Here is a 13917-nt window from a genome sequence, read left to right on the forward strand (position 1 = left end):
ATGCTACCATGCTGTTCAGGTTAGAAGATATTTCATTACCATTTCTGTTTTGAAATCCCCCAAATCATGCCACATTGCCATGAAGATGGGCTATGGTGGTTACATGGATCTTTTGTTTAATTTGTCTTGGTGCTTCTCACAGAAGTATGAGGGGGAAGTTGTCTGAGGTGCACTGGGAAACTACATTACATAGTATGGTGGGAGACAGGCAATCACTAATATTTATGGAATTATTACAGATTTACATGGGAATCGGTTAGCTCAGTTGACTGGATGGCTGGTTTGTGCTGAGTGACATGAACAGCACAGGTTAAATTCCCATACCAGCTGAGGTTAGCCGTGATCTGTCAGTATTTGTGCTCCACATGACCCCCCCCCCCCCCCCCCAACCATCAGCATCTCCCTCTATTCCTTTCTCTCTCATGTATGTATCTAGCTTTACGTTCAATGGATTAATGCTGTTCACCTCAACCACTGGCTGTGGGAGTGAGTTGCACATTCTCACCACTCGCTGGTAAAGAGGTTTCTGCTGAAATTCCTATTGGATTATTGAATTCCTTCATAATCTGAAAGACTTCCTCCAGGTCACCCATCAGTCTTCTCCTTTCCAGAAAAAAGCAGCCCCAGACTTTCCTGGGTGTTAAATGCTCTCAGTTCTGTATATTATGAATCTTTGTTGCACCTTATCCAGTGCCTCTATTTCCTTTATCGAAATGGAGATCACCAATGTTGACAGTGTTCCCAGTGTAGTCTAACCCCGGTTCTAAACAAGCTGAACATTTCCTCCGTGCTTTTCAATTCTATCTCTCTAGAATGGAACCCTATATATAATTGCCCCACACTTTGGGAAAGATGTGAAGTTCTCAGAGATGGTGTCGAGAACATTTACGAGAATGGCACCAGAGATGAGGGACACCAGTTAGTTGGAGTGACTGGAGCAACTAAATTTCACTCCTGAGATCACAGCATCTGGAGGGTGAGGAATGGGGCCATTCAGCCCTTTGGGACCGTGTCGGCTCCCTATGGAGGAAGCCAGTCTGTCCATTGCCCCGTTCTATCCCCAAATCCCTGTGAGTTTATTTCTCTCAATGCCTGTCCAATTTCCTATTGAAATTATTCCATCATCTCTGCATCTCCCACCCTCATAGGCGATAGGTTCCAGGTTGTTACCACTCCCTTTACATGTACACAAGGCTGTTCGAGCACAGAGGAGTCTATTTGGCCCATTTTTCCTATGCCAGCACTTTGTACAGCGACCCATTTAATCCCAGAGTTCGGCTATTTTATTTTCTTTTTCAGAATGCATCAAATTCCCTTTTGGAAATTGCATTCCAATGAGATTCCAGCACCATTTATCGACAGTGCATTCCAAATCACAAAAACTCGCTGTGTTTTACAACAAATAATTGTGCATATGGTGTGTGTGGATTTTCACAGAGTATTCAAAATGGTGTCAATGACGTGGGTATTACACAAAATTAAGACTCAATCTTTATCAATGATTCTGGTGAGGACACCGAGTGTAATATATGCGGACAATTGGAATAAATGTACATTTCTATAAAACCTCTCGACCACTGAACCTCCTAAAGTGTTTTAAAGCCAATGGAGTACTTTTGAATTGAAACATATTCACTGTTGTAATGTAGGAAGCTGTAAGTACGTATGTGTAATTACATTTAGTTTTGAAATTGTTATTTTCATAGTGTATTCCCTGTCATTAGTAACACGGTCAAGGAAGCCCTTTTATACCTCTAACATGCAGCTTCCTGCAGCCATTTCACCTTCTGTACCTTTTCTGTATTAACCACATTGATTTCACAGCAAAAAGCAATAATTAAATTCATGATTATTCAGTAGTGAACATAGATTATCATACATGAATTGGTGTGTGAGGTAGTTATCTTGTAAAGACTAGTTCTTTATTTTAAAAAGTAACACTTCCAACCAAAATGTTTCCAGAAACTGCAGAGCTATCAGAATTTGTTTGAAAAAATAAATTACTTTATAATTTTGAGAAGTTACAAGACATCATATTCTGCCAAGACTATGTGGGCTGGGCAGAGGTGTAATGGTATTGTTACTGGGCTAGTAATCCAGAGACCCAGGTTAATGCTCTAGGGATCTGGGATCGAATCTGCCTATGACAGTTTTTGAAATTGAATAAAAGTCTCAAATTCAAAGTCTAATGTTGACATTGTTGATCGTTGTAAAAACCCGTCTGGTTCACTAATGTCCTTTATGAAATCTGCTCTCCTTTTGTGGCCTGTCCTGCACGTGACTCCAGATCCACAGCAATGTTGTGGTTGATTTGTAAGTCTCCTTAAATAGCCTCACAAGACACACAGTTCAAGGGCATTGGAATGAGCAGTAAATGCTGGTCCAGTCAGTGACGCCCACCTCCCATTAATGAATACTTTTTAAGAAGGTTCATTGTTCAATCTGAAGACTAGTAAGAAACTGTCTCTTTGATTGGATTTGATTAATTGTCACGTGTATCGAGGTACAGTGAAAAATATTGTTCTACATTTCCAGACAGATTGCTCCATACATGAAAAAACATAGGACATACAATAAACATACAATGTAAATACATAGACACAGACAGCGGGTGAAGCATATGGATTATAGTACTACTCAGAAAAGAACCAGTGTATCTTGTATTAACCAAATGTATTAATTAAAATTAGTGTATTAATTAGTTTGTAACATGATTAAATAAGTAGTGATCCTTAATTGAGTGACAATTAATGAAACTTTTTTTTTATTCATTGGACATTAGCGTCGCAGGCTGTGCCAGCATTTATCACCCATTCTTATCGATTCCAGGCTTGGGTCACTGTCTGTGCCGATTCTGCACTTTCTCCCCATGTCTGCGTCCCCACGTAGACATGGGGAGAAGGTGTAATCTCCACACCGACAGCCACCCAAGGTTGAAATTGAACCCGAGTCCCTGGCACTGTGAGACAACAGTGGTAACCACTGTGCCACGCTAACAGTTGACTCTGGTGAGATTTGAACCCACAACCTTTGAATCCCTTACTTGCCATTAAGTAGAAGTCCAACACACTATCCATTGTGCTACAGAGTCATACATATCCTTTAATCCCTTTAGCCCCAAGAGCTGTATCAATCTCCTTCTTCAAATTGTACAATGTATTGGCCTCAACGACTTTCTGTGGTAATGAATTCCACAGGCTCATCACTCTCTGGGTGAAAACATTTCTCCTCACCTCAGTCTTAAAAGTTTTACCCCTTATCCCCAAGCTATGACACCCTAGTTCTGGACTTCCCACCATTGGGAACATTCTTTATGAATCTACTCTGTCCACTCCTGTTAGAATTTTATACGTTTCTTTGAGATCTTCTCATTAAAAAAGAGATAGAGAAGCAGAATTAGGCCATTCAGCCCATCGAGTTTGCTCTGCCATTCGATCATGGCTGATATGTTTCTCATCCCCTTTCTCCTGCCTTCTCCCCATAACACCTGAGCCTCTTATTAATCAAGAACCAATATATCTCTGTCTTAAAAAGACTGACGGGCATGGCCTGGTGCCATGTGGCCATCAATTAATTTCCTTTCCCCCTAGAGAAATCAAGGACTTGACACAGTGTGTTTGAGACAAAGCTGATTTATTTCACAAACAACAAGATATTAAACACTAGCCCAGCTCAGTTACAGGGAATCGAAATAAACCCCAATTGTCAGATTGACGATGGTTCAGTTCTGGGTGTGATTAGCAGTGGCAGTAACAGCAGAATCAACACTTTTCAGATGAACAGAGGGTAAATATAAATTAGGTTTGACAGTTCAGGAATCATCAGTGGCATCTTATGATATGGAGAAATTAGCTCAACAATTCTATGAACTAAAATTTAGTCTGGCCTGGTGTCACCAAGCTGAAATCCAGTCTTTCTCTGACACATTATTCTTAATGACATAGCTGACAGGTTAAGAGTGAAAAAGTCAACTGTTTAGCAGTACGGGGAAGAGGCAGGTTTGTAGATGTTCTACAGTGTTACAAACTGGCTCGTTGGATCTTATTCTGTCCCATCTTACATTCAGCTGACAGTAAAATGACTAAAATACTGCAACATACAGGCATTTGGGGACAACGGTGAGATTGCTGCTCAGATTAGTTAAAGTCTCCATATTGTAAAATAGATCTAGAAGGACTGGAGAAGATGCAGGAAAAGATATTTGAATTATGCCTGGACTGGCAGGTTACATCCAGTAAGAAAGATTGGATAGGGCATAACTTTTTCTTTGGAAAAGGGAATGAAGGATGACCTGATCCTGTAAGACTATGAACAGGTTTGATATGATAGACAAGTGGAAGATGTTTCCACTGAATAAGAATAAATATGAGTTAGTGATTGATTAATCTAATGTGCAGTTCAGAGGGAGATCACTCACACACTTCACATGTGCAAAGGAATTTCCTCAGTTTTCCCACTGGTTAACACTCCAACTTTAAAAGCCCAGACAATTTGATCCAATTGCAGCACATTGTTATGGATGAGGGGCAGTTTAACTGTTCTGTCCAGGAAGACAAAAATCACTGTTCACCTGAACCTGCTCAGACCCCAACCCGTTAACAACTCACTGTCCGTGTTTGGTCTGTTGTCAATCACACCCAGGACAGACTCTGGTGGAAGGGCCTGTGCTCTTTAGTTGCTGTATTAATTTATTTAATACATTTGTTCCCTTGGCCCAACGGTACCAATTGTAATCGGTTGGCAAAGCATAATTTTTATCATCAATATCTATTTCAATGGCAGAATTAGTACCCAACATGCATTGTGGCCGAGAATGTGCTCTATCCACATTACAGAAGCTCCCCACACATGCGCAGAGTCCGGCTGTGTCCGGCGCATGTGCAGTTCAGGTTGTCGCTGACGGTGCGAGGAGCGGGATAGAAACAATCGAGCGACTTTCAGGATTGGAGCCAGTGGGTGGCCGGGGAGCAATAGAAGCTGCGGAGTGAGCCGGGAGGCTACATAAATACCCCGTGGAGGCTTCAACTCTCGAGTAAAATGTTAACGGTCCCGTCTTAAACAGCACCGAACAGAGTGAGAGCTGAGTGGTGACAGGCCCAGGTTACCGGCCGCCATCTTTACAGAGTACAAGGTGCCGCAGGGCGCATGCGCTGAGAGCCTGGACCGGATACCAACTCTCCCGGATTGACTGACTGGAGTCTCCGGGATTTTATTTTGTTTGGAGTCACTGGCTGGGCCAACATTTATTGCCCATCCCTAATTTCCCTGGAACTGAATGGCTTTCAAGACCATCTCAGAGGGCATTTAAAGAGTCAACCACATTGCTGTGGTTTGGAATCGTGTCGGCCAGACCAGGTAAGGATGGCAGATTTTCTTTTCTATTCATTCACGGGATGTGGGTGTCGCTGGCTGGGCCAGCATTCACTGCCCAGCCCTAATTGCCCTTGAACTGAGTGTATCTCAGAGCATTTTAAGAGTCAACCAGATGACTGTGCATCTAGAGTCACATGTGCATAGAACATATAGTGCAGAAGGAGGCCATTCGGCCCATCGAGTCTGCGCCAACCCATTTAAGCCCTCACTTCCACCCTATCCCCGTAACACAATAACCCCTCCGAACCGTTTTTGGTCACTAAGGGCAATTTGTCATGGCCAATTTTTTATTCATTTTCATTTAATTTCATTTCATTTGAATCCACCTAACCTGCACGTCTTAGGCCTTTGGATATTGGCCAGACCAGGTAAGGATGGAAGATTTCCCTCACTGAAGGACATGAGTGAACCAGATGGGTCTTTGCAACAACCAACAATGGTTTCAGGGTCTTCAGTAGACTTTAAATTAATTCAAATTTAACCTTCTGTCTTGGTGAGATTCGTGTCTGGGAAATCATTAGGACAGTAAAGAAGATTTTAATGTAATTTTCTTTGAACATTTCTCTTCAGCGGATATAAAAATATTGAAAATGGGATAAAGGTTGATTGGCTGACAGTCAATCACTGTCCTGTAAGGTAATGAGTCCTTTTGCTTCCCAATTGGCCGAGGAAGGCAGTGTGTCACAAGGATGGATGTGTTGACCGATTAATGGCTGGAGGATGGGGGCAGGTCATGTGATCAAATCCTCCAGGAATACATTTAATCAAAGTTGGCGAGGAGAGAATGTTGTGAATTTCTATCCTAAACTGACAGTGAGGTTTCTGTAAATTTACAGGATACTGGAAGTGGAGGTTTAACAGACGGGAAACGCAAACCAAACGTCACATCGCGATCTGACAGAGTCACTCGATTCATCAGAACCTGAATTCAGCAGCATCTGGGTGTGGAAGGTAAAAGGTTTGTCTGTTCTGTCTGTGAGGGAAGATTTCAGGTCTCAGTGTGACTGGAAAAGCCCCGAGATTCACAAACCCTGGTTAGACCAAACCTGGAGAACTGTGTTCAGTTCTGGACAACAAACCTGAGGAAGGATAGAATGGCCTCGGAGGGAGTGTAGCACAGATTTACCTGAGTGATATCTGAACCCGCCAGGGTTAAATTACAAAACTAGATTATACAAGAGAGTCAGAGATATGATGACACAGAGAATGGCATTCGGCCCATTGAATCCATGCTAGCTCTCTGGAGCAATCCAGTCAGTCCCATTCTCCTGCTCTATCCCTGTATCCTCGCAGGTTTATTTCCCTCAGATCTCTATCCAATTTCCTTTTGAAATCAAATGATTCATGTATTTATTTTCAAACTCCCTCATGGGCAGCAAGTATCATGTCATTGCCGCTCGCTGTGTAAAAACATATCTCATATCACCTCATATCTCCTGTACCATTTACATACAAACTAGGAACAGGCCACTCGGCCCCTCGAACCTGCTCAGCATTCCTGCCTACCCATGATAACCTTTCACCCCCTTGCTCATGAAGAATCTATCCAGCTCTGCCTTAAAAATATTGAAGGACTGCTTCCACTGCCTTTTAAGGACGTGATTTCCAAAGTCCTGCAACCCTCAAGAGAATGAAAAATCCTCATCTCCATCTGAAATGGGTGACTCCTTATTTTGCAACAGTGATGCCCTATTTGTCGATTCTCCAACAAGAGGAAACATCCTCTCCACATCCACCCTGTCAAGACCCTTCAGGATCTGATATAGTTCAATCCAGGTTTTACCCAAAACTTTAAATCTGTGTCCCGACTGCTTGTACGATCAGTGAATGGAAACAGAGTTTCTTTGTCCACCCGATGGAAATCTGGCATAATCTTGTGTCCCTGAATCAAATCTCCCCTCAACCTCCTTTGCTGGATCCATTCTGGTAAATCTCCTCTGCACCTTCTCCGTGAACCTTCACATCCTTCCTGAAGAGTGGTGACCAGAGCTTTATAAAGATTCATAGAATAGAATTAGAACCATAGAATTTCAACAGTGCAGAAGGAGGCCATTCGGCCCATCGAGTCTGCACTGATTCTCTGAAAGGGCACCCTGCCTCGGCCCACACCCCTACCCTGTCCCTGTAACCCCATAGTTCCACCTAACCTGCACATCCCTGGACACTAAGGGCAATTTATCGAGGCCAATCCACCTAACGTGCCCTTCTTTGGACTGTTGGAGGAGATCTGAGCACCGGGTGGAAACCCACGCAGACACGGGGAGAAAGTGCAAACTCCACACAGTCACCAAGATCGGATGTGAGGCAGCAGTGCTAATCACTGTGTCACCAGAAGCATAGTTTCAGTATCAGTATTTCTATTTATGAAGCTCAATGTCGAGATTGGATGCTTTGCCAACTACTCTCTTAGTCTGTCTTGTAAATATACAAAGTCCCTCTTCACCTCTTTCTCTCTCCTCCCAAAGAGGCCAGTTGGGTTTTTATAACAATCCAGCCGTTTCCATGGTCACTTTTTCCCAGAGCCGGCCCCACAAGTAACCAGATTCATTCAGCTGAATTGAAATCTGCCTTTGTGTTTTTGTGGGTTCTCTCTCACTCCCTATTTTCTGTTTTAAATCAGTTTTACAGGGTGTTCGAAGGGGAGGCTTCAAAGTCCGGAAACTCAAACCAAGCATCACATCAGGATCTGACCGACCACAATTTATCCTGAATATCATAGGATTTTGAACATGGAAGGAAAAAGCATCATTCACAGTGGGGAGAAACCGTACTTGATTTGTGTGTGTGGACGAGGATTCACTCCATCATCAGGCCTCACAAGCCACAAATGCAGTCACACTGAGGAGAAACCGTGGAAATGTCTGGACTGTTGGAAAGGATTCACTTCCCCATCCAAGCTGGAAACTCATCGACGCATTCACACTGGGGAGAGACCATTCACCTGCTCAGAGTATGGGGAGGGATTCACTCAATCATCCTCTCTCTCCACACACCAGCGAGTTCACACGGATGAGAGACCGTTTCAATGTCCAGACTGTGGGAAGTGCTATAAACGTTCTGGGGAACTGATTCGCCATCAGCGTGTTCACACTGACGAGAGACCGTTCAGGTGCTCTCACTGTGGGACTGGGTTCAGGCAATCATCTGACCTCACTGTGCATCAGCGAAGTCACACTGGGGAGAGGCCATTCACCTGCTCAAAGTGTGGGAAAGGATTCACTCGATCATCTAACCTGCAGAGGCACCAACAAATTCATACTGGAGAGAGACCATTCAGCTGCTCCAAGTGTGGGAAGGGATTCATTCGATCATCTGACCTGCAGAGGCACCAGCGAATTCACACTGGGGAGAGGCCATTCGCCTCCTCAGGGTGTGGGAAGGGATTCATTTAGTCATCTGACCTGCTGAGTCACCAGCGAGTTCACACTGATGAGAGACCTTTTCAATGTCCAGACTGCGGGAAGTGCTATAAAAGTTCTTGGGAACTGGTGCACCATCAACGTGTTCACACTGACGAGAGACCGTTTAGGTGCTCTCACTGCGGGGCTGGTTTCAGACAATCATCTCAGCTCACTGTACATCAGCGAATTCACACTGGGGAGAGGCCATTCACTTGCTGCAAGTGTGGGAAGGGATTCACTACTTCATCCCACCTGCTGAGACACCAGCGAGGCCACAAGTAACCAGTGATTGGATTTTGCTGTTCCTCACATTCAGGACTGAGCCATGTTTATTTGGGTCTCTTTCTGCTGATAACAGACTCCAGCCCATTTACAGGGGCTAATATTCTGGCTAAAAGTCAAATAAATTAGATTTGTGTTAAATACGCAGTGTGTTGCAACTTTTTAATATCTCTGACACAAGTTAGTTCCTTTTGAAGTACTCTCGCTCTCCCCTGTCTCTTCCATCCTCACCTCCAACAAGAAGTGTGAGGAGCTTGTGGAGCTTCTTTGTGACTGAGATTGAGTAAATCCGATCAGCTGCCTCTGCTGCTTCCCTCCCTTCCACGATCCCACCGGACCAAACGGTCTCTAAATTTCATCCTTTCCCGAGCCCTGAACCCACATCTTTCTCTAGTTTCTCTCCCATCTCCCCTCCTTCCCTCTCAGAGCTCATATTGTCCATGAGACCCAGCTCCTGCTCCATCGACCCTATTCCCACTAAGCTACTGATCAGCCAACTACCCTGTGTCCATGGATATTGTCAACATCTCTCTCTTCAGGTACTGTCCCTCTGTCCTTCAAATCTGCCATCATCACTTCCTCCTCAATAAAACAAACCCTTGACCCTGCCACCCTTACAAATTACTGCCCCATCTTCAACCTCCCTCTCGTCTCCAAACTCTTTGAACATGTTGTCACCTCCCAAATCCTTGCCGATCTTTGCCAGAACTCCCATGTTTGAATCCCTTCAATCAGGTCTCTGCCCTGTCACAGTGAAATACAAGAGACAAACAGAATCTCACCCGGGGAGAAAGACAGACAATCCGGGAGCTTGGATCGAACACGGATGTTCAGAAGACCAAAAGACAAGGGTAGCAGCACAGTCATTATCGAGAGACAACAATACCTGCTGGAGACAGACAGACAACTAAACAGCATGAATCAGAACACCAAGCTACCTAGACCCATATACCTGAGACAGGAAGGAGAATTGGAGACAGACTGGAAGAACTCAAGACTCCAGATACATTAACCAAAAACAGATGGAAATCTGAGGGGACAAGAGGCAGAACCAAGGAAGTTCTACCTATTCCTTAAAATACCCAAACACAGAATAATAATAATCTTTATTATTGTCACAAGTAGACATACATTAACACTGCAATGAAGTTACTGTGAAAATCCCCGAGTCAACATACTCTGGCGCCTGTTTGGGTACACAGAGGGAGAATTCAGAATGTCCAATTCACCCAACTAGCGCATCTTTCGGGACTTGTGGGAGGAAACTGGAGCACCCGGAGGAAACCCACGCAGACACTGGGAGAAAGTGCAGACTCCGCACAGACAGTGACCCAAGCGAGAATTGAACTCGGAACCCTGGCGCTGTGAAGCAACAGTGCTAACCACTGTGGCATCGTCCGGGAAATACCACCAGACAGACCCTTCGGATCGGACTGTGAGAGAGAAAATCCTACAGAATCAGTGCAGAAGGAGGCCACTCAGCCCATCCAGCCTGCACCGTCCCTTGGAAACAGCATCCTACTTAAGCGCATGACTCCACCGTATTAAAGGGCATCTTGACAAATACATGACTAGGTTGGGAACAGAGGGATACGGACCCCAGAAGCACAGAATATTTTAGTTTAGCTGGGCAGCATAGTTGACGCAGGCTTGAAGGGCCGAAGGGCCTTTTCCTGTACTGTACTTTTGTCCTTTGTTCTTTGTTTATCCCTGTAACCCAGTAACGTCACCTAATATGGACACTAAGGGGCAATTTAGCGGGGCCAATCCACCTAACTTGCACATCTTTGGATGGTGGGAGAAAACTGGAGCACCCGGAGGGAACCCACACAGACACGAGGAGAACGTGCCAACTCCACACAGTCACCCAAGGCCGGAATGGCTGAAACATCATTACACTGCTCCTGGGAGTTGATGGTCTCGTGGTTCAATAAATATAATCAGTGGATTAAAGAGGTGTGTAATGTAGATAAAAACAGAAAATGCAAGATTAACTCAACAGGTCTGGCAGCATCATAGAATGCCTGCAGTGCAGAAGGAGGCCGTTCGGCCCATTGAGTTTGCACCAACCCTACAAAAGAGCACCCCACCCAGCTGGACTTCCCCCAACCTCTCCCCATAACCCCACTTCACCTTTGGACACTAAGGGGCAATTTAGCAAGGCCAACCCACCAAACCTGCACATCTTTGGACAGTGAGAGAAAACAGGTGCACGCGGAGGGAACCCACACAGACACGGGGAGAATGTGCAAACTCCACATAGTCACCCAAGGCTGGAATTGAACCCAGGTCGCTGGCGCTATGAGGCAGCAGTCCTAATCATCTGTTGGGAGAGAAACAGAGTTAATGTTTGTTGTTCCTTGTAACAGTTCTGCAGAAGGGTGAATGGACTCTAATTTATGAAGTCCATTGAAGTGAAATGTGGAAAGTGTTTTCCTCAGAGGTTTGACACAGGAAAAAGTTTCAGTCTGTATAAAGCTCAATCTTCAATTACACAAAGCCCGCAGTCTGATTGGCTGGAGGACCAGAGTCCATCCGGTTCTCCAAATCTTAACATTGGTCAACATCGCTCAGGCAGGAAATTAGGTTTTGGAAGTCGCGCCCATGTGGCCAATGGGAAGAACTCAAAAGATAGAGTCTCAGCTAATGAGGGAGATCCGGGATCAGCACCGCCCCTGATTTACTCCGATTGGTTGGAAGACCAGCTGCTCCTGCATGATTGGTCCAGAGCTGCTGTCAATCACTCCCCGGCAATGTGATGTGGAGCATGCACAGTGCAGCTCATGTCGAGGGACAGACGCTTGTTTGTCTCATCTTCAGGCGGGAAAGAGGCGGATAAGCGGAGGCAGCGTTAGGGGCAGTGGGTGGGAGGGGAGGCTTCACAAACACCCAGTGGGGGCCTCAACATCCCCAATAACAAACTAGCCGCACCGCCTCAATACCCAACACAACGGCAGCTGCCGCTTTCTCCCGGTGCCAGGCCCCAGTGGACAAATGTGGCTTCAGGAAGGAAATGCAGCAATGGATTTGTTCAGGAGAAATTATCTTTAACTCACTTTACTGATCCTGCAGCAGGAGGAGAGAATGGGGGGAATTTCTATCCTGCACTGCAGTTCATTTGTCCTCTGCTTCTGATAATCAAATCTGCAGCATTTTTATTACCTATTGTTCATTTAACACAAAAGAAATTACCCCTCCAGTGTTTGCACCGAGCGGGAAGGTTTTCCTGCAGAACCTTTCCCCAGTTAACCACCACCATCCCCATAGGGGGCAGTGTGCAGCAGGGAGCATGTGCGGTTGCCGTCCTCCATGCGGGCGCCCCGCAAGAAATGTTGGAGTGACGGGACGGCGGAGGAAAGGAGTGCATCTCTCAGAGAGGCCGGCCCGCCGATCGGTGGGCACCGATTGCGGACCAGACCCCTTTTGAGTGCCCCCCCCCCCCCCACAGGCCGCCCCCGCAGCGCTCGCACGCTGTTCACGCCGGCAGCGACCAGGTGTGTTTGCCGCGGCGTGAACACGTCGCATTGGGCAGGCCGCTCGGCCCATCCGGGCTGGAGAATTGCAGCTCGCCCGTTACAAACGGCGTGCGGCGATTCTCTGAGCGGCCTGCCGTAAATTGCGGCGTGTCAATTTGGAGGGGGTGGGAGAATCGCGTGCGGGTGCCGGGGCGGCGTGGCGGGACTCGCCCAGCGCCCCCGCGATTCTCCCTCCCGGCATGGGGGGGGGGGGGGGGGGGGGGAGAGAATTGCGCCCTCGATGTCATAATTTCAGGATAAAGGGTAGCAGATTTAAAACAGAGATATGGGGATATTATTTCTCTCAAAGGGCCATGAATTTGTCGAATTCACTACCCAGTAGTGTGGTGGATGCCAGGACTTTGAGTAAATTTAAAGAGGAGATAGATAGATATTTAATTTGTAATGGGTCAAAGGGTTGTGGAGAATGGGCAGGAAAGTGGAGTTGAGTCTGAGAGGAGATCAGCCATGATCATATTGAATGGCTTACTCGGCTCGAGTGGCTGAATTGCCTACTCCTTCTCTTAGTTCTTATGTGGTGATGCGGAGATGGGTTAATTCTGTGTTCTGTCCATTGTGGCCCAGGAGGTGGATTAATACTCAGACCCATGAACTCCACCCCCGTGCCCCACCCAGCACCTCCCCCCCTTGTTGTATCTTTGGATTGTGAAGTTTTATTCAATTTACGGTTGCCGGTTGTTGTTGAGACATTGTTGAAACTCAGTAGAAATTCAAGTTAAAAACTTGTCAGGTGCAAATAAGAATTGTTTTATTTGAAGTTCATTGGTTACAACTTGAATTTCATTTAAAAGGTAGTTTGTAGACAATTTGATTTTCTTCAAAGAATCACAGGAATTATCTTCTGAGACAATAGCCTGAACACAACTTTAAAAGTCAAAGGCTGAAGTCAAAGTTTGAAAATGAAATAGGAATACAGAACTCTTTTCTAATTCTCTTCCTTTACTTTCTCTCTCTCTCTCTCTTTCTGTCTTGTTCTCTTTGTCTCTTTCCTGTCTCTTTCTCTCTGTCTCTTTCTGTCTTTCTCTTTCTGTCTTTCTGTCTCTTTCTGTCTTTCTGTCTAAAATGGTGGCAAAATCATCCATGGATATACTATTTCTTAAGCGATCCGATCACACCCCAATATAATCCTAATTGGTTTAAGCTATATTCAAACACATTTGATTTGATAACAAGCAGTCCATCCTCACGATGCAACGCCACTTTCAATTGTTGCTTATCTGCAACAATTGAGACGTTAGTCATCTCATCATAAACTGTTTTTTTGACACAGTCTAAAATGTTTCGGCTTGCATACGTTATGGAATGTGGTTCAGGCTGTTATCACA

The 13917-nt window shown here is 45.3% G+C and overlaps 1 non-coding gene across 1 annotated transcript; it reads right to left on the minus strand.

Moving 5' to 3' along the window:
- Window positions 1-3000: 3000 nt before the first annotated feature.
- Window positions 3001-3091, minus strand: trnar-ucu. Its single transcript is given in 2 exon segments — window positions 3001-3036; window positions 3055-3091. It is a non-coding gene; the product is annotated as a tRNA-Arg (tRNA).
- Window positions 3092-13917: the final 10826 nt, after the last annotated feature.

Source organism: Scyliorhinus canicula, unplaced genomic scaffold (assembly GCF_902713615.1).
Source record: "Scyliorhinus canicula unplaced genomic scaffold, sScyCan1.1, whole genome shotgun sequence".
NCBI classification, from domain to species: domain Eukaryota; kingdom Metazoa; phylum Chordata; class Chondrichthyes; order Carcharhiniformes; family Scyliorhinidae; genus Scyliorhinus; species Scyliorhinus canicula.